The 26,520-nt window shown below is 37.5% G+C and overlaps 1 protein-coding gene across 3 annotated transcripts in view; it reads right to left on the reverse strand.

Annotated features, from left to right (window-relative positions):
* MIPOL1 (mirror-image polydactyly 1) overlaps positions 1-25,763 on the reverse strand; it is a 324,740-nt gene extending 298,977 nt beyond the window's left edge. For 2 of the 3 annotated variants that reach the window (XM_090270121.1, XM_090270120.1), the window contains exon 1: positions 25,527-25,763. The gene's annotated coding sequence lies outside the window, so the exon portion shown is untranslated. The remainder of the gene's footprint in view (positions 1-25,526) is intronic. The other variant, XM_090270123.1, reaches the window with a different exon arrangement.
* Positions 25,764-26,520: the final 757 nt, after the last annotated feature.

Below are 26,520 nucleotides of genomic sequence, written 5' to 3' on the forward strand. Positions count from 1 at the left end.
AGACTCACTCAAGGAGCTGGGCGTGCTGGTGGACAGAAGTGCTGGCAGAGGCCAATGTTCCTTTGCTGAGCCCTCGCAGGCAGGTGCCATATCTGAGAATCCATCAACCTGGCTCACACTGCTTGCTCTGCCCAGGTGATTTCTGCCCCACCCAAATTTCTGGCCCATCCAAGTTGTTTCCAGTGGCTTTTCCATATGATTGGCCTGTCTTGACTCATGCTTCAGGTTTTCCTAAAATCTCTCAAAAAAGCAGCATCTGCCTCAGTAAGCCCTGTACCTCTTGCTAAGGGCCCCAGGCCCAGAACTAGCAGCAGCCGGCCTTTGTTCACAGCTTGGCCTCTCCTGGGCACCTCCGAGCCCAGTACAAGTAGCAGCCATTAGCAGTCCAATTTGTTCTCAGGCCCGGTGGTCCCAGGCAGAACACAAGTGGCAGGTGGCAGTGGCAGACCTTGGCCTGCACCTGGCAGGAGGCCCCCGAGCCAGAGCACCTACCTGATAGACAGCTTCAGACCATGTTCAATCAAAGCCACCGAACCACCTCCAAAGTAACACACTTAAGGGGAAGACTAGGCTGACACCACACCCCAGCTGAAGTAAGTCCTGCTCTGCGAGGTGGGGCCCTGCACAGCGGATCCGCCATGGTGGTTGGTGGTCAGAGCCGGTCCTTGCAACTGATCTTCTTGGGGGTAAGTCCCTCCCACTGACATGCCAACAGCGATCAAGGCTCAACTACAACAGGAGAATGTAGACAGCCCAATCGAGAGATGCACCTGGAGTGCCCAGATTGGGTGATCAGGGAGGCTGGGCTACCAGACCCTAGAGAACACCAACTATATAAGGCACTCTACCAAGCCTGAGAGACGTACCAGCTCTACCTAATACACAGAAACAGACACAGAGAGGCAGCTAAAATGAGGAGACAAAGAGTCAAGTCCCAAATGAAAGAACAAAACAAAACTCCAGAAAAAGAACTAAACAAAATGGAGACAAGCAATCTACTAGATGCAAAGTTCAAAACACCAGCTGTAAGAATGCTCAGTGAACTTAGAGGAAGAGTAGATAAACTTAGTGAGAACTTCAATAAAGAGACAGAAAACATAAAAATGGAAATAGAAAAACATAAAAAAGAAACAGAAATGAATACATTAACTGAAATGAAGAGTACAATACAGGGAATCAACAGCAGAGTGGATGAAGCTGAGAATCAAATCAGTGATTTGGAATATAAGAAAGCAAAAACAAACAAACAAAAAGGAAAACCCAATCAGAACAGCTAAAAGAAAAAGAAAATCCAAAAAAATGAGGATAGGTTAAGGGGTGCCTGGGATAACTTCAAGCACACCAATAGTCACATCATCAGGGTGCCAGAAAGAGAAGACAGAGCAAGAAACTGAAAACCTATTTGAAAAAATAATAAAAGAAAACTCCCCTAATTTGCTGAAGGACATAGACAAACAAGCCTACGAAGAGAGTCTCAAACAAGATGAACCCTAAGAAACCCACACCAAGACATATCATAATTAAAATCCAAAAGGTTAAAGACAAAGAGAGAATCTCCAGAGCTTCCCAGATAAGAAAAAGATAAAGGAGTTCATCACCACCAAACCAGTATTATATGAAGTGTTAAAGGGTTGTTTTTAAAAAGAAGAGAAAGAAAAAAATTATTAAAAAATATGAACAATAAAATGGCTATATATATACATACATACATATGTGTGTATATATATATATATATATCAGCAATTGAATTTAAAAATAAAATAAACAAGCAGAACAGAAACAGACTCATTGATACAGATAACATTTGATCGTTGCCAGGTGGGAGGGGGGTTGGGGGAATGGGTGAAAAGGTGAAGGGATTAGGAAGTACAGATTTTTTTTTATAGAATAGCCATGGGGATGTAAAGTACAGCATAGGGAATGTAGTCAATGATATTCTAATAACTATGTACAGTGCCTTATGGGTGTGAGATTTATCAGGATGATCACTTAGTAAGTTATGTAATATCTAATCACTGAGGTATACACCTGAAACTAATATAATACTGTGTGTCAACTAAATGAAAAATTAAAAAGTGATTTAAAATTTAAAAAATTTAAAACTTGATAGAGCACCCTCTCTAACCACGATGTGATGTTAGAAATCTGTAACAAAAATTAAATCCTCACATGCTCAGAAATTAAAATTCCCACACATTTAGAAATTAACAACGTTATCATATGTTTAGAAATTAAGAAATTATCAATGAAAAAGCCATGACATTTAGACAATATTTTCAATTTTGCAATAATAAATTCCACAAAGCAAAACTTTGAGATGTAGCTAAAGTACTACTTGGAGGCAAATTCATTTCCTTAAATACACATGTAGTCAAACCTTGGTTATCACACGTCTCCAATCTTTAACAAATTGGTTCTCAACCACGTTGTTCATAGAAAAATGTCTCAGTTGTCGAACAAAACTTTAGCTCTCGATCCAATAATGCTTTCATGCTGATACCTGTATGATATGATTTTTGAACAAATTGTTTCTCCTACAGCCTTCTAGAATCAGAAGACTTTCCCAAAAGTGATTGGTTTGAAAACTGAATATCCTTTGTTTGTCGCCTGAGAGACATGTGACTGATCATTCAGGTATCAGCATGAAAGCGTTGCCAGGTTGAGAATAAAAAATAAAATTTTGTTGAACAACCAAGACAATTTTTTTCTATGAACAACTTGGTCAAGAACTGAACTGTTCAAGAACCAAGATGTCTGAGAACTAAGGTTTGACTTTATTAGGAAAGGAGACTGAAACTTAATGAACTAAGCATCGATCATAATAAATTAGAACTAAAGCAAAATAAACCCAAAGAGATTAGAAGGGGGAAATTAAGAGCAGAAATCAATTAAATAGGAAATAAACATAGCACTGAGAGGATTAACAAAATCTAAAGCCAGTTCTCTGAAGAAATGGCTAAACTGAAAACTCTGAGAAAACTGATATAGAAGAAAGGAGACAGTATACAACTAGACAGTATCAAGAATAATAAAGAGAATATTATTAACATCCCTGTGGCAATATATTTGAAAATTTAGATGTGACAGACAAATTCCCAGGAAAAATAGTCCACCAAAACTGACTTAGTAGCTAGAAAAAACTTAAATAATCTTAATATTAAAAAAAAAATCAGAAGTGGAAAATATTCCTGGAAAGCAGCATATTCTAAAAGTATTTTTATTCTTATTTTATTTGGAATTATTCCAATCTTACTTTAAAATTTCCAGAGTAGAAATAACAGCAAAATCTGTATGAGGGTAGCAAAAATCTTGAAACCAAAATCATATAAGAATAGTATAAGAAATAAAAGAATTAATTTTATTAATAAACATGTGTAAAAGTCATAAACAAAATATTAACAAGCAGGAACCAGAAATACAGGAAAAGCAATAATGTATTGTGACTAGGTTGTGTTTATCCCATTACAGATTTATTCAATATTTGAAAAGAAATTAATGCACTCATTACATTAACAATACAGAAGAAAATCAAAGCTAGGCAAAAATCCATAGATAGAGATGAAGCATCTGATAAAATTCTACGTTTCTTTAAAAAACTATGTGTATTCTTTAAAAATACAATAATTTGGTAGCAGGTGTCTTAAAACAAACAACAACAAAGAAGAATGCTCAAAAATGGTAAAAATCATTCCCTTCACTTTTCAGACTTCTTTCAACATTTATATTTAAGGTCCTTGCCATTACAACAATGAAAACCCACTCAGGGAAAATACAACTTAAGAGATAAGAAAACCTAAGTAAATGGAGATATTTTCAGGATTATGGACTAGTAAACTCAAAATTTCAAAGTGTCAGTTCTATTCACTGACACTGGCAGCCAACCCAGTGAGGATTCAGGGGCAGAATGCATGGGTAAAGCAATCTGTGAGGGCCACTGAACACCACTGGACAAAATGAGAGGTATGATGCCAGTTAACTAAAGTTCCCATATGTTGCTCTTTACCTAACCGGAAATTTAAAAACATTCCTCAATAACATCTACTATACATGTAGTTGCATTTAATTAAAATTCAGAAAACAATACATGGTACTTTTGGGGGGACATATTACCTAATTTTGAAACTCATAAACATGCTTACCAAGAAACTGTTGGTTCAGAAGTGAAAACAAGAAGTATAGAAAACTGAAAAATGTTTTGTAAAATCTGTTTCAGATGTTTCCTTCAACTAGTGAAAGAAAAATAGTATTTTAATCTGTCTGTATAATAATTTTAGTATTTTAATGTCTGTATAATAACTTTGCAATCATAAAATCTATTTCTCCCTCCTTCACTAAATAAATGTTTGACCAATATTTACAGATAGAAAGGAGCTCCCCACTTATGCTATCTATACATATATTCATGAGAGTACTTGTCACAATGTATATAAATTATTTCCTTATCTGTCTCTCCCAATTAAGCAATCTGATTGAAGAAGGCTTATATTTCTCACTGTTGTTTCTGAGTCATAATACTTAAAAATGTATGCTGTATTAATAAAATCTCGGTTTATAGATAAGGTTCTAAGAAATGTTAATTGACCAGGTTATAATCTGACACCTAAGAAGTGGCAAAGCTACTCAATTTATTTATTCAGGAAATATTTACTGTTCTAGATCCTAGATTCTAGGACTAAAACACAGACTTTCTGATTTCTATTGCAGTGTTTCTTCCATAAACATAGAAAAAACAAAAACAAAAACACCTTCTACCTTTGTAGATAAAGCTATAGCCAGGTAGCAATATTGGGAGAAACATATTTTAAAATTACTAAGTACTTAAGTAAATTCTTTAACTTTAAAATAGCTTTAATTTAGGACACTTGGCATTTTCATGTAAAAAAATTCCTAGATCATTAGTTCTCAGTTATATCCATCGAAATGTAAAACCTAAACATTTGTAACCACACTTGTAAATAAAAGCACTTTTTATACAGAACTTACAGAATTCCAAGCATTTTCTGCCCCATCAACAAGTATAAAATCTAATTTTTCTCACAGCTTTCTCACGCACACCTAATGTGTGGTAGTAATTTTTTTTAGCAATTCACCTGTTACTGAGTGTTGCAAAACATTCACCTGAATTTTCATAGCAAGAACACTTTTTATAATATTTCCATTAGCTTATTTATATTTAATTAAATTAGTTAATTAATAATCACAGATCTAACTGACATAAACAGGTTTTGGGACAAACAAGTAAGAGCAGAAGCATCTACAAGAGAAATGCACTAGCTTGAGCACTAAGGCATCCATCACTATGTTTATACAAAGGGGATACAGAATTTCAGCTATTATAGTAAATCATTAAGTAGAAGCCACTTAAGGTATTTTAAACTGTAGATTTAATACTGAAAAATATTTTTGACTATTAGGGTACTGATAAGTATAAGGATAGACCATGAGAAACTTAGCAACTCTACCAAGAAAAAAAAATCCACTGTACATATTCCCCACAGACGACTAGTAAATAAAACAAAGGATAAAACTATATTTTACTTAGTTATACAACAAATAGACAAATTATTTTATGTTATTATATATATAGGTTCCTTAAGTTTCACATAATACACATATACCTTGGAGATATAGCAGGTTTGGTTCTAGACTACTGCAAAAAGGTAAGTCACATGAAGTTTTTGACTTCTCAGTGCATAGCAGTTATATTTACACTATACTGTAGTCTATTAAGTGTACAATAGCATTATGTCTTACAAAATGTACATACCTTAACTAAGAAGTACTTTGTTGCTAAAAATGCTAACCACCATCTAAACCTCAGCAAGTCATAATCTTTTTGGTGGAGAGGGTCTTATCTTCAATTTGTTAAAACACAAAATATCTTCAAAGTGGAATAAAGAGAAGAGCAATAAAACGAGGTATGCCTGTATCTCATCAGATAACTGTACTGACCTTGTTTGCTAAAGAGCAATAATATTAGTACGTATATACAATAGCTCCATCTAGTGGGAAAATATACAAACATTTCCAGAGCTCATGTTTCAGTCTTTAATTCCATAGTAAACTAAATAAAATTGACTTTTAAAAAGGCCAGTTTTTCACTCTTAACAGGTAATTATAAAATTTTTCCTAATCAATTTGCTAACAAACATTTTCCATTTTATCAGTCATTTTTAAATACTCAGGATTTCTTCAACATCTAACACATTTTTTTCACAGGAAAAAGATTAGTGGCTATTTATTCTGCAAAGTAAAAATGTATTCATGTTGTTCCTTTAAAGATAATAATATACACAAAACTCACTTCACAGGGATACAACTATGGAGCAATATTCTGCAAGCAAATGCTAATGTGAAACTGTCTTCAAAGTTCCTATGGTCATAATAACAAACAGCTAGAGAGATACAGACAAAAACATAAGCAGGATTTCTAAACATTTTGTTGATCCCAATAATACAAAAACATAATGAAAAATTTTTGTATTAAAAATTTTTTTGAAAAATTTTTGTATTAAAATTTTTTTTTGAAAAATTTTAATGTAAAGCCTTAAAGAGTATTAAAAGTTCCATCTTTAATAAGTATTTTTAAATACCTATACTCTTAAAACAATGTTAAAACAGTCTAATCATTGATGGAACTAAACTTCAAATCAAACCCTTATTTCTGGATACAAAATACGTAAATTTAACTTAATAAAATCCCACTAAAATAAGGCACCAGAATAAAGAGTAACAATCAATGGGAACATACAAATTTTTTCTCTTAATATTTTTCTTATTTTCATATCTCTACATAAGTTCATTATATAAGTGTATTTCTCTTTATGTTGCTGATTTAATTAAAACCAATGCTGATTAGTTCACTACTCTGTAACATCCATTCACATGAATAATAAGGCTATCATACATTAATATTTTAATAATATCTAAGGATTTAATACAGCTCTAATTCATATCTCTAGTGCCTGTTAATCATAGTACTTAGGGGAAAAAAAGTGTATGTTTTAAATGAATAATCCAATGTAAAATTTTTGATGAAGATGTTGGCTTATTTTAGAAATTTTAACATTTTCAATTTTATAACTTTCCTTTGTTTAGGATGCTTATTTTATCAAATCAAATTGTCTTTTTATTTTTATTCCTTTTGGATCCCATGAGAGGCTAAAAATTTGAAGCAATGTACTTGCTTTAATAAACTAGTTTTTAAAATTATTGCAGACTTTTGACCGGAGGGAGTAACGACAGTACCAATGTTTGGAAGAAAGGGAATGAGTTTGCTGAAGCAAGAATCATATCCCACTGGTAACCCAAAATAAGTTTTCTGCTATCCTTGTTAACTGACAGATATTCAAAGTTTCTGGTTTATCAAAATTACCATCTTACCTAGACCCTAGGAATAAAAAGTTTATTCTGTTTATAGGAATAAGAAATAAAACTGTTACCTTTTCAGTTAAGGCAAGGCTAGAATTTTTTTCCTATGGGAGTTTTGTTTAAAAATTAGAAAGGCCTCCAATTATTCAGAAATTAGGAAACCTTAAGACAATGAGTGAACTCAAAGATTGCTGGCTCTCTCCCCAAAAGGCAACCTAGAAAAACTAGAAAAGAGAGGGCATCATGGACCCACGGAACCAATCAAAAATGTCAATTAATCCATGTAAGTGTCAGCTGTGTAGAAGGAAGCTTGTGGGAGAGGAGGACTACAGCCTTGGGTGAAGAGCAGACACTGGTGATGCTGGAAGATTAGGTTAGAGAAACATTTGTGTGGCTCGCATCTCCTGTATGCTGCCTTACAACAATCTGTGTCTGCTCCATCAATAACCCAATAACCCAAAAACCCAAGCTGCAAGTGCAATGGGGTAATATCAAGGTAGGACAAAAATCTTACTGAGGTACTGAAAAAAATGGGATCTGTCTTAGAACATTTGGGCTGCTATAACAAAAATAGCATAGACTTGATGGCTTATAAACAAGACATTTATTTCTCATAGCTCTAGAGCCTGTGAGTCTGACTCAGGGTGTCGGCATGGTTGAGTTCAGGTAAGAGTCCCCTTCTGGGCTGGAGACTGCCCACTTCTGGCTGTATTCTCACATGCTAGAGCAGAGAGGAGAAGCAAGTTCTCTTGTGACTCTTACAAGAGCACTAATTTAATTCATATGTGCTGTGCCCTCATGAACTTATGGAATCCTAATTATGTCTCAAAGGCTCCACAACGTAACTGGGGGTTAGGGTTTCAACATATGAATGGGGGGTGGGTGCACAAACATTTAATTCATAAGAAGATCTAATCATCATTTATTCTTCTATCTTTTCCTGTTCCAAACCCTAGATTAGTTGACTTACAACCATAGCAGTTCATGCTCCCAAATGTACAAGAAAACTGCATTTCCTAGCCTGTTTCATATTTGGGTCATGTGACTAAGTTGGGTCATGTGACTGAGTGGCAGTCAATAGCAAAAGTAGTGTGGGCAGAAGTGAAACAAGCCAATTTCAAGATGCACCTTCAAGGCATTCTATCAGATGCTTTAGTCCTCTCATTCCCTCCTGCAACAATCTCAAAAATCACACCTGAGATAGTGGCATCACAAGACGGAAGGAACTCTGGTATGTAAGCCAAATTCTGGATGGGTGAGAAACTTGCGTGTTTTAAGTCACAACTTGGGGGTTATTATCGTCACCAGTCACCAGCCTTTCTGATCCTAGTACACAACTCAGGAGATTGCCACCTTCGCCCTCCGATTCTAACCACAGGCGCTCCTTTCCTGCGATGCCTGAAACTGTCTGAGGCCAAGCTCATCCCATCCTCCCCCTTTCCTCTTCTAAATATAGACATCTATTCTCTTTTTTCTCCTCTCCCCCTCTCTTCCTCCCATTCATTCACTCACACTTCACTGCCAGATCTTAGAAAGTAGTTATTGTTAAGATCTTCTCAAAAATAACAGGAAATATTTTTCTATATAATTACTTTTCAATCTTTTGACAACTCATTTAGAAAAGTTCAAAGGGCTTAAAAATCATTAATTCATTTAAAACAAATACACTGCTTATACTCCAACTATAATCCCTAGTATTCAGAGCTGATCCAATATTAACGTCAAGTGATACTGAATTCTTGAGAAACAAGATGATGGAGGAGTAAGTGGAAGCTACACTAACTTCCTCCCAGAACTAGTCTGGATTTACAACGTAATTTTGGAGAAATCATCTGGAATAACCAACCGAACACCAGCTGGAGAGAAGTCTTATAACCACGGAGAGACAGAAAAGGCCGCTACATCACAACGTGACCGGTAGGGAGTGTGGAGACGTGGAAAGGCTGGCTGGGCTCACACGGGTGGCAGCTGAAGGGACTGAGAAACAGCTCAGCAGCCGGGGGTTCCCCCTGAGAAGGGCAGGGTCTAAACCCCCAGCTGGGCTCCCCAGCCTACAGCAACACAGTGGAAAGTAAAATAGTATCCAGCTGAGAAAAACGAAAAGCCACAGGGTTTCTTGCTAGCCGGAGAGAAACAGCTGGAGAAAAAGAGCTCTTAAGCAGATCACATACAAAAATATTTTGGCCCCACTTACCCTGGGCTCAAGCAGAGGGAAGGCAGAGAGGACTGGAGATGCTTGGGGAGAGTTTGGTGTGGTGGCTTTGAGGGGACAGCTGGGGAAACGGCCGGCCGGGTCCCAGTGCTGACTCATCCCCACACTGCAGACAGACCATTCCCGGCCAAGTGGCGTCAGCCTGAGGGGAAGCAAAGGCCCTGCCTACAGGAATTAAGCTGCCACACCCACGGTCCTTAAGCCTGACAGCTAATCACAGATTGAATAGATTATCAACTAAAGAAGACAGACAAAGGCAGTAGATCCCTGGAAGTCTCCAACAGACTGCCTAGGCCCAGATTGGTACAGGATCTGACACCACCAGGGGCAGATCCAGGAAGTGCAGATCATTCTAAGAAGTACCAACAAACAATAGGAGTCACAAAAATGGGGAGACAGAGAAACAACCCCCCATCGAAAGGAAAGGTAGAGTCCCCAGAAAGAATGCTAAATGAAATAGAGGGGAGCCAACTATCAGATATGGAATTGAAAGCATGTATTATGGAGAAGCTCAATGAGCTCAGCGGAAACTACAAAGAACTCCAGAAAAACTACAGTGAACTCCAGAAGAACTATAAGGAACTTACTGAGAATTATACCAGCATCAAAAAGGACATGGAAGCTATCAATAAGAGCCAGGAGGAAATGAAGAATACGATCTCTGAATTGAAGAACACAGTAGAAGGAATTAAAAGCAGGCTAGAGGAAGCAGAAGATCGGATCGGCGAGCTGGAGGACAATGTAGACCAAAACTCACAGACAGTGCAACAAAATGAAAAAAGGCTGAACAAGACTGAAGAGGCTCTAAGACAGCTGCAGGACAACATGAAACGTAATAATATCCGTATCATAGGAATTCCAGAAGGAGAAGAAGAAGAGCAAGGAATAGAAAACCTCTTTGAAAAACTAATGACAGAAAACTTCCCTAACATGAAGAGAGAAAGAATCATGCAAGTCCAGGAAGCACAGAGGGTCCCAATGAAGATGAACCCCAACAGGCCCACTTCAAGACACATCATAATTAAAATGCCAACATTCAAAGACAAAGAGAGAATCCTAAAAGCAGCAAGAGAGAAACAACTAACAACATACAAGGGAGCTCCAATAAGGCTATCATCAGATTTCTCAGCAGAAACACTACAAGCCAGAAGGGAATGGCAAAATATATTCCAAGTAATGAAAAACAAAGGCCTACAACCAAGAATACTCTACCCAGCAAGACTCTCATTCAAAATGGAAGGTGAAATAAGGAGTTTCCAAGACAAAAGAAGGTTAAAAGAATACATCTCCACCAAACCAGTATTGCAAGAGATGCTAAAAGGTCTGCTTTAAGAAGATGAAGAAACAGAGAGAGACAGAGAGGAACATGAGTACAAAGGGGGAAAATGACAATGAATAAGTACTGAAAGAAAGAAGGAACTTCTACCATTTGCAACAACATGATTGGAACTAGAGAGAATTATGCTTAGCGAAATAAGCCAGGCAACAAAAGAAAATTACCTTATGATATCACCTGTTAACGGAAACTAATGAACAACACAAATAAGTGAGCAAAATAGAACCAGAGGTATGTAAATGAGGAATAAACTAACAGTAACAAAGGGGGAGATGGGAGAGAGAGAAGTGGTAAGAAGGGGAAAGGTCTAGTCAAAGAACATGTATAAATGACCCATCGACATGGACAACTGGGTGGGGACTGAATGTGGGAGAAGGGAGGGACAGGGTGCAGAGAAGCAAGAGGGGGAAAAAAGTGAGACAACTGTAATGGAAAAACAAACAAACAGAAAAAATTTTAGTGGGGGGAAAAAATAAAAATATAAAGAATAGAAATGCAAGTTCAGTGAATATTAGAAGGACAAGGATTTTCCTTCATACTGTATATATTTTCTCCCTATGGGATCCCTCCAGAATTTGGCATTCTAAAGAAGTAAGTAATGACCTAAGTTTCTTTGCATAAAACTAATAAGACCAGTTGTTAATAACGATTTTTTTTACTAAGACTTTGACTGGAATGTCATGCCTAAAGGAGACATGCTTGGGCTTTGGTTGTTACCAAAAAGCCCTGAGCAACTGGGACTGACCTTCAAAGGTAATAAAAGTCCATGAGATAAAAGGCCTGGTACCTTGGATGGAAGAGCGGTCCATAGCAATCTTTCCAGGGAAGGAACGAAGGTTGTTTTCCTGAAAGATGGCTAGAAGGGACCTTTAAGGCACAATGGAAAACCAGAAGGACCTGGAAAAGACAGGTGTTTACAGGCAAGGCTGAATGCCAGGTATGTGGCTCAGCTTCTGTGCCCTGAAGGGCAGACTGAAGGTCACCCTAAATGTTCCTTGCGTAAGTTCCAGCAAAGCAGAACTAAAGATCATAAGTGATCATTTGCTGCTCTTGTTGTGTTTATGCAAATGAACAGGATAAATTAAAAATGAACTTAATGCAGTCCCTTTAATGACAAGGAGGGTAATCTTAGGGAGAAAAATCAAGATTCAAGGAAGATCACAATGCCCAGTGGTAGACTATAAAGTAGTGCAGCTAACCGTCTTTAAAGTTTCTTTTCATTTAAAATTTGTTTTCATTTGAAAGTTAAACTATGTCTGTGGCATTATCAAAGATGTTTAATTTACAGGCAAGAAGAATGTCAAATGCCTTGCAACTGGATGTCTTTCCGATAAGACAATCCTACAGATCTATAAACTTGTGTGGGGGTTATGTTACATAAATTAACATGTGTTTTCTGTTTTCAAAGGGCATAATAAGCCTACGATCTCATTACCTGAGGGATTGTCTGTACGTATAGGCCTCACTTAATCCTGTCTGCATTGCTGCCTCCTGAGACTCAATGGTTTGGCTGAACTAAGTGGCTGGGTTGGTGAAGAATGGGGTGGTCTGTGGGCTTCACTTTAAAACTGGTTTCTCTTTTCTATTCTAATGGCTTGGACAGAAAGAGCCCAGAGGCCTGAGAGGGGGGAAACCTAAAATATTTCCCTCAGTCCAAACTAAGTATAATGGGCAAAAGGGTTTTGGACAGGTGAGATGTACCTGGCATACCTTCCTCCAAAGAAACCCTTCTTTTCCCTAATGTGGGACATTGAAATATTAATACCTGTCTTTTGTCATCTAGTGGTTACGGATTGAATGATGTCCTTTAACCCTGTTGCCCCCAGAATACAACAAGGATGCCAGCCTGTTAAACCAAGCATGCCGTTGTCCAGAGACAGCCAACCAACCTGGAGTCTGCACGATCCTTCCCCTTGTGGGAAGGCCACCCTCCCCTCCACACCCCCACTCTTATTAGGGATTTCTTGACCCAAGGGTAGGTAGGACGACGACCATGTTCAGCTTGAAGCAGCTAGAGGAGCTCGAGACCTTCGTCCATTGTCCTTTATAAGATTGTAAAGGGTCTCAAGTCTGAGAGGGAGGGATTGTTTTTTTAATTGTTAAAATATTTAACTAATTAATTAATTATTTTAAAAAAAAGAATATATGAAAGGGTGAGCCATGGGCATGGACTTAGGGAGGGGATTGTCGGGGAAGGGGGGTGCTGGGCGGAGGGGAGCAAAGGGGAAAAAATTGGAACTATTGTAACAATATAATCAATAAAATATACTTAAAAAAAAAAGTGATACTGAATTCTTGATTTTGTAGAGATTGCTAATGACAGAAAAAAACTGGAACTATAAATTCTAGGTACCACCCAAATGACCATATCCTATAAAAAATAGTCCAGAATACACTGGAACAAAAGTAGAAAGGAAGAAAAAAAAAAAAAGATCACCCCTTACACTCACTACCAAAATATAAAATATTCTTAAATTCTTAGTATGGTCACTTAGTCGTTTTTGTTTTACATATTTATATATGTGTACTCAATGTCTACAGATACTTGATTTTTTTATGCAGTATTATACAATAAACATTTTTCTTCAAATCATTTTAATTGTTGTTTAATATTCCATTGATGGCAATATCATAATATTCTGTTATGGTTAGCATATCTTTATGGCAGCTTTTAAAAATACCATTAACACTAGATGTGGCAATGTTAAAAAGTAGTCTAAATTTTTATCAATAGGCAAATAATATGATCTTGTTTTTCATAAAGCATTGAAGAACATATTTTAGGAGACAAATGATTAAAAAAACTTTAGTGAATAAAATAATTTCTCTAATATTTAAGGTACATTTACATGCAGACCAAATATGAGCTTGCAGGCCAACCAGTTAGTAATCATGTGACAAAATATTTAAATGAAATTCTAATTCTAACATGGTTAACAAACAAAAACATAGGCACTTCAAGATGTAAACTTTGATTTTAATTTAAATGGAGATAAAATTAATCATCTGCATAAATTAAAGACAATAGAAATTAAGCCACTGAAATCCTAAATTGAGTTTCTTACAAATGAAGGATGACAAAGAACTCAGACAGTGAGTTTTTGTATATGAACTTCCTAAGCTGCAGCTCACCCAAATGAATTAGAATAATCTTGCCCACTGTGCCAGCTCATGCCACTGAATAAAATGTTCTACTTTGGGATATCATAAACTATATCACACAATACCTGCAGCTCCCATGCTGGTAATAAGCTATTTGACATAAATTAAGGAAATGGCTCAATTTACATTAAATTTCAAAGATAATAAAAGTATTAAAGTACTAATTAGTTTTAAGACATGCTCCTTAAAAAGTCTGTCATATTCAGAAAATTTCATTAAAAAGAAGTAATTTAAACATTAAAAAAAATTTAGGTTACATGTATATGGTTGAAGACTTAGTGCAAAACAGTATTTCAACACTCCAATACAAACAATATCTGTGTGAAATTACCATTCAAATACCAACCAAGTAGAGTAATAATGCAAAAGTTTTCTCATTATGTGATAAACACTTTTATCATTGTACCCTAACATAAATTTCCATGACCTTAGGTCATACTTAATAAAACACTGCCTAAGATCAAAACATTCTTAAAATAAATAAATATATAAAAAACAAAATACATATCATAGGGAAGGAAATACTTTTTCTCAATCCTCTTAAAATCCCTGGCTGGAACTGAATATTAAACTGACAACACAGATTAACAGGACAAAAGCACACAAATTTTTTTAATGTAAGTTTTATGTGACGAAGGAGCCTTCACAAGGAAATAGACCCCAGAAATGGTTAAGCCTAAGCCTTCTTATACTGGGGCTGATGAAAAGTGGAAAACATGATAGAACAAAGGATATAGTAGCCAATGGTAGTAAACTAGGAGAAACGTAGCAAGGCCTGCTCCTTTGGATTCCTCTAATTATCCTTATCCTTCTGTCTTAGGAGATAAGGATGCTCTTTCCTTCTGGGTATAAAGAGGGCACCTCTCACAAGAGGGTCACACGAGACCTGCTTCAGGAGAGAAGAAGAGGTCAGAGAGTCCTTGAACCTGCCACTTCTCAAAAAGTTTCAGCTTAAAATATATATTTTTTAATTTTTAGAAGTTCATTAATTAGATTTTATTGACCATGCTATTACAGTCATCCCAATTCTTCACCTATTGCCCCCTTCCAAAAATCACATCTCCCCCAGGCAATCCCTGTACCTCTGTTCATGTCCATGGGTCATGCATATAAGTTCTTCAGCTACTCCATTTCCTACACTGTACCTTACATCCCCATGGCTATTCTGCAACTTCCAATTTGTACTTCTTAAACCCCTCACCTCTTCACCCATTCCCAGATACCCCCGCCCCCCAATCTGGCAACCATCAAAATGTTCTCCGTATCCATGATTCTGCCTCCATTCTTGTTTGCTTAGTTTGTTCTCCGGGTTTAATTGTTGATAGATATGTATTTATTGCTATTTTATAGTCCATAGTCTTGATCCTTTTTTTTTTCCCCTTAATTAAGTCCCCATAACATTTCATATAATAATGGTTTGGTGATTCTGAACTCCTTTAGTTTTTTCTTGTCTGGGAAGCTCTTTATCTGTCCTTTGATTCTAAATGATAGCTTTGCTGAGTAGAGTAATCTTGGCTGTAGTTCCCTGATCTTCATGACTTTGAATATTCCTTGCCAATCCCTTCTACCTGTAAAGTTTCTTTTGAGAAGCCAGCTACCAGTCTTATGGGAACTCCCCTGTAGGTAACTTACTGTCTTTCTCTTTTAAGATTCAATCTTTATCTTAAACCTCTGGCATTTTAATTATGATGTGTCCTGGAGTGGGCTTCTTTGCATCCAACCTGTCTATGACTCTCTGTGCTTCCTGGACTTGCATGTCTATTTCCTTCACCAAATTAGAGAAGTCTTCCTTCATTATTTTTTCAAATAGGTTTCCAATTTCTTGATCTTTTACCTCTCCTTCTGGAACTCTGGAAGCTCTCCCAGAGGCTGCTTACACCATCCTTGTATTCCTGGATTATTTTTTCTTCTTGTTCTGATTGGTTGTTTTTTGCTTCCTTATGATGTTACAAACCACTGATTTGATTCTCATCTTCATCCATTCTACTGTTGTCTCCCTGTAAATTGTTCCTTATTTCAATCCTTCATCTCTAAAAGGATATGTTTTATGCTGTTGAGGTTCACTAAGTTCTTTGAGCATCCTTATAACCAGTGTTTTGAACTCTGCATCTGATAGATTGCTTATCTCTATTTTGTTTAGTTCTTTCTCTGCAGTTTTAATCTGTAATTTCATTTGGGCCATGTTCCTTTATCTCCTCATTTTGGCAGCCTCCCTGTGTTTGTTTCTATGTATTAGGTAGTGCTGCTAAGACTCCCTGTCTTGGTAGCATGGCCTAATGTAGTAAGTGTCCTGTGGGGTCCAGTGGCACAGCCTCCCCTATCACCCAAGCTGGACATTCAAGGTGCACCTCCCATGTAAGTTGAGTACACCCTCCTCCTGCAGCCAAGCCTTGACTGCTGTTGGCAGGTCAATGGGAAGGATTTACCCAGGTCAATCAACCATAAGGACTGGTTGTGATCACTCACCACCACCATCTGCCTTCCATGAAGGATCAGCTGTTTAGGTGTAGGGTAGTGGTACTTTGACATGGTCTGTAGCTGTCCACTGGGTGTGCAGGCTCTGAGTTTCCTGGGTGGTGCAGGCCAAGGTCAGCCCCCACCTGTGTTCTAACTGGGGCCACCCTGCATGAGCTATAAAGCAATCTGAGATGACTGCTATTTGTGCTGGGCTTGGAGAACCCCAGGTGAAGCCAAGCTGTAAATCTAGACTAACTGCAGCCAGTGCTGGGCCTGGGGTCACTCAGCAGGAGGTAAGGAGGCTAAGGGATTACTGTGGCTGGCTGTTGCTTGTTTGATAGGATTTAGGAAGTTGTGAAGGATGAGCCAAGACCAGCTATTCATGTGGAGAAGCCACTGTTAAGAGCTTGGGTGGGACGGAGCCTCAGGGGATCTCCAAGGCAGGACAATGGTGTTAGTTAGGTTGATAGAGTCTCAGATATGGCTCCTGCCCACTGGCTCTATTGGGGGAGGGTTCAGAAAAGGAACAATGGTCTCTGCCTGCCTTCCTATCTGGGAGAAAGCTGTCCCCCAGCTCTGCCTCAATGCCAGACACTTCAGTTCCTCCCCATATGCCTCTAGTGCCTTTCAAGCTACTACCCTAGAGTGGGAGCTCAGAGGAAGTATGTCTGAAAGTCCATGTGTGGGTCCTTTAAGAGGAACTGCTTGAGAATCCAGCAGTTTCTTCTACCAGCTCAATCCCCACTGGTTTTCACAGCCAGAGTGACAGGGACTTATCTTCTGGGCATAGGAGCCCTGAGATGGTGAGGCCTGGTGTGAGGTTGGGGCTCCTCACTACTGAGATATCCCTCCCAAACTTGTATCCACCAAACATGGATGTGGACCAGCCCATTCCACATCTATACCCCTCCTATGAGTCTGGATGGATGTGGTTTCTTTAATTCTGTAGTTGTCAGACTTCCATTCAGCTCAATTTCTGATCATTCTGAGTGACGGCTGTTCTATATTATAGTTTAATTTTAATATGGTTGTGCAAGGAGGTGAGCCATGTTCACTTGTGCCACCACATTAACTAGAAGTTTCAGAAATTTTTTAAAAAATATTTTTTAATCTTCACTAGAGGGCTCAGTGTATCATCAACTTGACCTAACTGACATTTATAAAAAACTCCACCCAACATGGCCAAATATACAATCTTTTCAAGTGTGCATGGAACATTTACCAGAAGAGAACCCATTCTGGTTCATAAACAAACGTCAACACATTTATAAAAATTGAAATTTTATAAATTATGTTCTCTTACTACAAGAGAAATAAACTAGATATCAATAACAGAAAGGTGTCTTGAAAATTCCCAAACACTTCTAAATAACCATGATTCAAAAAGGAATAAGAAAGGGAAATTGTCAAGTACTTTGAACTATATAAAAATGGGAAAAGATTACCAAATTTTATGGGATGTAGCTTGATCAGTGCTTGAAGGGAAATTTATGGAACTAAACAGATATATGTAAAAAGGAGGAAGGCCTCTCAATACTTAATCTTCCACTTTTAAAAATATACACAATTAAGAGAAAATTAAACACAAATCAAACAAAATAAGTGAAATGAGAGCAAAAATCAATGAAATTGAAAATATAAAGTCAACATAGAAAATATCAATGAAACCAAAAGCCGGTTCTTTGAAATGAAACTGATAAGTCTCTTGCCAGATCAATCAAGATAGAGACATACACCACCAATTATCAGGAAGAAGACAAGGACATTAAAAAGATCCCACAAAAATTTAAAATATTAGAAAGGAATATCACAAACAGCTTTACACCCACATATTTGACAAATTCCTTAGAAGACTCAATCTACCAAAGTGAACTCAATAAGAAGAGATAACCAAAAACCTAGTAAAGGAATTGAATTCAGAGTTTTAAGAAACCTTCCAACAGAAAAAACTCCAGACCCAGAGGTTACAGAAACCTCCTTCCTTAGAGGCTTCTCTGAATCTGGACCACCTGAACTCTAGGCCTGCTATATACCTGTCCTTCCTGGGACATCATTTCACTGTTCTCCTAAGCTGGACTTTCTCTCACAGCTTTATTTTGCTAGAGCATAACTTCTGAGGCTTTCCAGGTCTGAAAATCTTTGTTCTACTCCCATACTCCAAAGATTGTTGACTAGCCAAGAATTTGGAGGTTGAAAACGGTACTCTTCAAAACACTGAAAGCACTCCAAAACTATGTTCTAGAAAATGATAATGCTGATCAAGAAGACTGATGTTTGTATATTCGTTCAATTCTTTTTTCTTTTTAGGTGGCCTGTTTTTGTTTTCTTTCTAAACCGTCAGGACCTTTTTCTTTTTTCTTTTTTTTTTTCTTTCCATTCTTGGTGTTGTGATATTTTACAAACACGTGTCTATGGGTACTTTTTTTTTTTTTTTTAAATATTGAGCAGTGCAAGGACAGAAACATAGAATGCCATGCATCTAGTTTAAAAAATGGTCATTTTGGTAGGGGTTATAGAATTTGGAGTAATGTTTTGCTATCATCTTTTTATTTATTTATATTGCTTAAAAGAGTTTATAATGAGCACATATTATTTTTATTAAAAACCATGCCATTAAAAAATAAAAAGATTGCCTATAGTGTTAATTAAAGCTTTAAATGTGCAAACTTTGATTCTATAATTCTGCTTCCAGAAATCTACATTCTAGCAAGGGTACAAACACAGACATACAAAAAGATAAAACTGCAGTGCTGTTTATGTTTTAAAAAATTAGAAACAGCAGAAATAGCTACAAATTAAGGTCTGGTTAAACAAACTATGCTACATAAATACTATAAACACTATGCAAACATATTGACATAGACATGTGTATAAAATATTATTAAATGACAAGGGGAAGTTATAAAATAATAAAACATAACCATTATTAAATTAAGGAAATAAAAAAGCAAAAAGAAAAAACCCAAAACTTGTGTTCAGATACATATACACATGGAAGGAAATGCATAAAGAAGGGTCTGAAAAGATACATTTCTGGATGCAATAGTCTCTACGATAACCACTGAAAGAATGGTAAAGCATGTATAATTTCCAAAGTAACAAAAGATAAAAATGGAATAATGCAAAATATGAATGAATAAAATGATCCAAATACTAAATGCTCCAACTGTAAAACAAAGACGTCCCACTGGATTTTTAAAAATCCAATTCTATGCACACATTAACCAAGAGAAGGCTGAGATAGCTATATCAAAATCAGAGAGAGGTCATAGCTTGGAGAAGACTCAGGACACACGGCAACTAAATACAGCATGGGATCCGAATTGGGTCCTAGAACAGAAAAAAGAACACTAATAGAAAAACTAGTGATATCTGGATAAAGTATATAATTTAGTTTTGATAATTGTACTATGATTATGCATTGCACCAGCATTAGAAGTAGGGTGAAGGGTTTACAAAAACTTTCTGTACTATTTTTGCTATTTTTTGGTAAGTCTAATATTATTTCAAAATAAAAAGTTTATTTAAAAATTCAGACTAAATTTTAAAACAAAAAGCATTACTAGAGGTAAAAAGGGATACTTATTAATGAAAAGAAGGTTCAATTCATAGGAAGAAAGACCAATTATAAGATGTATGCTTCAAATAACATGACTTCCTAATAAATCAATCAAAAACAGAACTACAAGGAAGAACAGAATCCACAATTATACCGATAGTTAACATAGTTAAGTGTCAATAACTGTCAATCAATTACACATACATAAACCTATAAGGAAAGATTTTCACAAAGGCCCCATCGAGTTTTTGACAGGTGGGTCTCTAAGTAGGTCAACTCATAACATGGTAGTTGGCTTCATCAAAGTGAGCAAGAGTGCCAGCAAAAAGGAAGTTATAGTCTTTTCTAACTTAATCTCATTAGTGACATTGACCATTTTTGCCATATTCTTTTTTTATTTAATCCTTATTGTATCTTTTCCATTATACCCCTTATACACACCACCACCACCCCCACAGCAATTACCACACTGTTGTCCCTGTCCATGAGTCCTTTTTCCTTTTTGCTCAGTCCTTCCACCCTTAATCTCCCCTGCCCCTGCCCTTATATTCTTTTAGAAGTGAGTTTCTAGATCCAGTCTTTCTTAGGAGAAAGGAGCACACAAGAGTCTGAATACCAGGGTTATCTTAGAAGGCAGCCTATCACAAGTAACATAATGGAAGAGGCAACTGGAATACAAATTAGGCCAACTGGATTTTAGAAACTACGTGACTAAATACAATCTCTGAAGGCCTCAGTGTTTTCACTGAAAAAAACTCAGGGTAGCCAAAATGACATCCACAGCCATTTAAATTCTAAGTTCTAAATTCTGTGCATCCCTATTGTATCTTCAGGAAAGTACCATTACTAGATACTTGGCCCAAATGCCTCATTTTACAAAAGAGAGCCACGTTCCAGGAGAGGTTAACACTGAGAGGTAACAAGCCATACTGCTCTGATGCCCAGTGCTCTTTCACTGTAGTGCATGCTTTTGCAATTAATGCCCTAAGAAAACCCTATCCTCTCTTTAAGTCTCAAAATCCATTAAATTCAAAAGGTAGAGAGAATAATACGGCACTAACAGAGCAGCAACAAATGACTAATGCTGCACACTATTTCTCTTTCTCTCATTAGCCCTAAAGCTATCTCTGTAGGTGGCATATGAGAAGAAAATCAGTTGTCCTCTGCCCATCTCAGTCCCAGGTATCTGGACACTTTAGTATTAACATTCTTTGCTGAAAGTAAAGTATAAAAGCAACAGACAATAGGTCATGGCAGAGAGTCACCTTAAAGTAAACGTAAATGAAATATCTAAAAATAGAAAGTGCAACCAAAAAAGGCAAGTTTGGTCCCCACTCGAATCCTGGAAAATAGTATCCCAGAGGTCAACAATGGCAATGTGATGCAGGCAATATTGGGGGAGTAGGTATCCTTATTCATACAGAAGCATCACTCAGGGTGTACTAACATTAAACATTTCTACTCCATAAATACCCTATTTGCTCCTCTATGAGTCAGGAGCCCAGGGGCAGGTGATGGGGCTCACTTGTTAGAAAATCACCTCCACAGAACATACTCTTTACAAGCCATAATAATTTGTAGGAACTCCAACTCTGGTTCAAGAAGTGCAGCGAAAACATTGCACGTTAAGTACAGTTGCTTTGTGTGGCAATAATAAAGCAGAAAGGTATTTATACTAGTCAAATTACTTGTGTATGTGTGTGCATATATATGTGTATAAATGCCCGACTCTGTCCAGAATTTCTATATAAGAACGGCTCAAGGACAGTAGTGAGTTTTTGGTGGTAGAATCTGAGCCCTAGCGGTTTATCTTAAATCTGAGTGTGCATAACAATCAAGTAAGATTGAAAAAAAAGTCAATTATCCATATCAAAGAAAAATCACATTGATAGAGACTACTTGCAAGCTTCTCATTAGCTTTAGCATATACATATCTAAATATACACCTAAAGTCACTTCTATATAAAAGTGTTACCTTAAAATGTTAACATAGGCTGAAATAGTATTCAAAGAAAGTTTTTGATACTTTCAAAAGTTCTTTGATACTTTTGGTACTAGGTGAAAGGCAGGGAGCCCCACATAAGAGCAGACGACCTGGACAGCACAATGGGGCGTTTGGTAGAGAGAACCTCCATCTGGGGCAGGCATGCCACAGTTGAGCATCACAGCCCAAGCTATTGGCTATTACTTCCCATATTAAGAATAGACTCAATCAGTAGATATAAATTTCAATAAAGCCATCCCAAGAGAACACAGCTCAAAAGACAACATCCATCTCAAAGCAGTGAAAAAAGTATTTTATGATTTTTTTTGTTTTATATTTTTATGCAGAACTATCTGGATATTTACCCTTTCCCCAGAGTTTTATGCAATATCACAAAATGCTTGCATCTCCTTTCTTTTCTCACTTCTTACATCTCTTTTGAACAGTTAAGGGAAATCTCAAACAGGTCTCTAATTAGTCTTGAGGTAAAACTGGTAAAAAGAAAAGAAAATATGTTTAAGAATTTAAAATTTAACCTCAAAATACTATAGCACTCATCACTTAATACTATTATATATTTATGCTTTTCCAATATAACCCATCTCAGAGAATGATTTCACTACCACCAATGAAAATACGAAAAAGTCATTTTGAACAGTCATTTTTCCACATAGCAGGGGTTAGAAAACTATGAAACAAGAAAGTGAGGAGGGAGGGAGGCAAGAAGGCAGGCAAAACAGGAAGGGAAGAAGAAAGGAAAGCAGGCCTAAAGGAAGGCAGGCAGGAAGGGAGGGAGGGAGGAAAGGGCAGGGAGCGGAGAAAGGAAGAAAGGGGGGGGAAGGAAAAGAGGAAAAAAACGGGAAAAGAAGAAAAGGAAGGAAAGGAGGGAGGGAGGGAGAGAAAGACAGAAAGGGAGAGAGAAAAGGAGGGAGGAAAGGAAGAAAAGAAGAAAATACAGAGACTGTATATGGCCTATCAACCTAAAATATAGGCAGTCCTAGCTTCACACAGCACTGCTTTAACTGCAACTCTACAAAGCAAGTACTGCCTGTATCTACTATCTGGTTCTTTACATAAAATTTGATGACCCCTGCAATAAAGGATATCCAAGTGGCCAATAAACATATAAAGAGGTATTAAATATTATTAGTCTTTAGGGAAATCAGGGAAAAACCCCAAGGTGATATCACTATGATACTCCCCATAATGGCTAAAATAAGTAAGATAATACTAAGTGCTGTGAGCATTTGGAGGAGCCAGAATTCTCAAACACTGCTAAAAGGAGTGCTAATTGGCACAACTAATTTAAAAAGTTTTTGGTAGTTATGCCAGAAATGCATACCTGTATATCCTATAATGTAGCCATTTCACTAGTAGGTATATATCCAACAGAAATGTATACATATGTTCACTAAAATACTTACAAAAATGTGCACAGAAGCCCTATTGGTAACAGCCAAAAGTTGCATGGCATACCATACAGCATAAGAAGAAACAAACTACAGGCAACCCCCGTGTAACACGGCACTTCTATGACACGGTTTCGCTCTAACACGATATGACTGTAGAAGATATCAAAGAACTGCTGGTAGAAGAAGAAACCGATGAAGCAATTTTGGTGGAAATGACACCTGGAATGTGCCAGGATAACTTAGGGGACAACAGCACTAATGAAAATGAAGAAGTTAAACAGTTTACTCTAAAAGCATAAAGAAAGCCCTAGACTTTCCTAACAGTCATATTTCTTAAATGAAGATCCTTGCACCAAAAGGAGCACGAAGTTTAAGAGAGAACTTCAAAAGTGCTTAGCATCATATCATGGAATTTATAAAGATCTCTCAGCTAAAAGCAAGCAATCTAAAATAATAGATGTTTTGCAAAAAGTAGAGCATAGAAATCAAGGTAATGCTGAAGAGGATGAGGATATCTTGTCAAAAAGAAAACACATTCAGTTAATGGGACTTAGTAGTGATGATGAAGAAAACTATTTAATTCATATTAATATGAATACTTTTGATGAAAATTGCTTTAATAAAGATATTTCTCTTAATTATAAAAATATAATAGTTTTTTTTTTTTGGACCCTAACCCCCCTTTTTGTACTAGTCCTTTGTTTCATATAACATAGATTCACATAACACAGCATTTGTTAGGAAGCTAACAACATTGTTATACGGGGGCTAACTGTACTGCTACATAACTTGTATAAATTTCACATATGCAAGATGGGCAAAAGTGAAACACAAAGGGCTATATACTGTATGATTCCATTTATATAAACTTAATAGACAAATTCATAGATGTTGTTAAAAATCAAGTTAATGTTTATCTTTGGGAAGGGAACACAAAGTGGGGCTTCTGGGAGGCAAGTAATGCTTTCTTGATCTAGGTGCTGGATATACTTTGTGAAAATTCAGTGAGCTGTAAACTTATGATTCACACACTTTTCCGGAGGTCTACTACCCTTTAAAAATTAACATACTAAAAAAACTTCTATAAACTGTTTTTGAAGGAAAATTGTGTACATATCCAGTACACTTTTCCAATTTTGCCTCATTATCACTCACCTATATCTTTAATTCCTGTTACCTAATATAGAAGTCAGCTTTGTTTTAATTAATTTTCTTGGTATACTATCGCATAGGATACCCAAATGAATATTCAGTAGTTCCACATTAGTTCCCAAGGAGGAACTTTGAAGAGCCAACACTTTGTGACAGGATGTTAAATTTAGCTGGGGGAGAAAAGAAAACGTCCTTGAAATGTAGTTTTGTTTGGCCCTTTGTTTTGGTTTACCTTTGTCTACTAATGCGATGATTTAATCTGCATAAAATGTTAAAAGAAGCTTTTCAAAAAGCTTGTTCTTGTGGAAAGTTTTTCTTTCTACCATCATAATAATGCTGCTATCTTGTGTTTATCCAGTTCCTTCCATCCATGGAGCTTTAAGTACTTCACAAATACTCTTGGGTGGTGTCACCTTCCAGTTAGAGAAATTTGGGCCAGAAGATCTTGTCAACCAAAGATATTTAAACATTACCTTTCTGCAGCATGGCTCAGTGTACCTAAAGAGGCACCGCATTCTTTGCCGAAATCTACAAGTGTGAGAACTGAAATACAAACGACTCAGTGACTCTCGAGGGCACGGAGTCAATCCATTTAGGGGGAAACAAACAAAAACCTACATCACTGAATAAAATGCTCAGCTGCTGAACTCATAATGGGAAATAGGTGAAGATGCCTAAATCATACCCAGAAAGAGGACCTGCGTACCCTGACCTGCCAGAGAGCCCCTTCACTCCGGACCACAGGAGGCCAACTTTCACCCTTGCAGATTCCGCGCTGCGCAGCCACCTTCCCCAAGGAGGCTGCAGCCGGAATTTCCAGCGCTGCTCTAAACTCATTCTGACTCTCCGGTCGCCCAACGCGCCCAAACAAACCCGTTTACCTGAGACACGCCCGGAGCCACCCCGGAGCCAACTCTGCACTCTCCCAGAGTTTCTCAGGCCCGACACACAGCCCCCGCGTCAGCCAATCGCCGCTCACTGGGAGTCTCCGGGTCCGGGGCTCACCCGCGCGAGGAGGTGTGCGCTTGTAAACGCCCCTGCGGAGCGCAGAGGCGGAGGGAGCAGGCGGCCCGCTGCGCCCGAGGGCCCACGGGGAACTGAGGCGGAACGGGCTCCGAGCTGGGGGCAGGCGGTGCACACTGAGCATGCGCATGCCGGCGCTGGGGCCACGAGGCGGAGTCACTGGGCAGGGACTGAGCTTGGAAAGTTATCAGGAGTTTGGGGAAGAAAGAAGGCGGTCTTAGTACTTTTCCGTGGCTGCTCTAGCGGAATGCTACGATTATTGGGATGGAGACAACTGGCGCGATTTGAGAGAGCAAAATATTGTCTAGACAGCATCTCATATGGTTAAAGGAGGAAAACCGGATGGTTAAAAATGTGTCTGGTAGCCTCTTCAGTGTTGCCTAGTCTCCATAGGAGCTGGCGGAGTTGTGGTTTCCTGTTTTGTTTGTGTGTGGTTTGAGGTGAGAGGGAGAGTGAGGAAGGGACACCAGGGACAGGGGAGAGAAGGGCATCTTGAGAATTGATGTTTGAGTGAAAAGGGCCAAAGTTGGACTCCAGTTGGATGAGCAAAAGTAGTACCTGCCTCCTGGCCAAAGAAAGTTTCAACCCAAAGTTGGAGTTGTAACCTTTTCGACTTAAGTACTAGAAAGAGACATGGATGCTTATCTTACATATGTGGATTCTTTAAGATGAAATGTTGAACATTCCAGAATTAAACAACAAAAATGAGTCTTTAATTTGTGTGTCTCCCTGTTGAAATGAGGAATGACTGACATAATTAATTAGCTATTACTAATTCAAGTGTGGCTCTTTTGTTCCACAGATTAGTATTATTTTTATAAATGTCATGTTAACTCCTTCAGACACCAAATA

The sequence above is a fragment of the Furipterus horrens genome, unplaced genomic scaffold (assembly GCF_987537825.1).
Source record: "Furipterus horrens unplaced genomic scaffold, mFurHor1.1.pri manual_scaffold_3, whole genome shotgun sequence".
NCBI lineage: Eukaryota > Metazoa > Chordata > Mammalia > Chiroptera > Furipteridae > Furipterus > Furipterus horrens.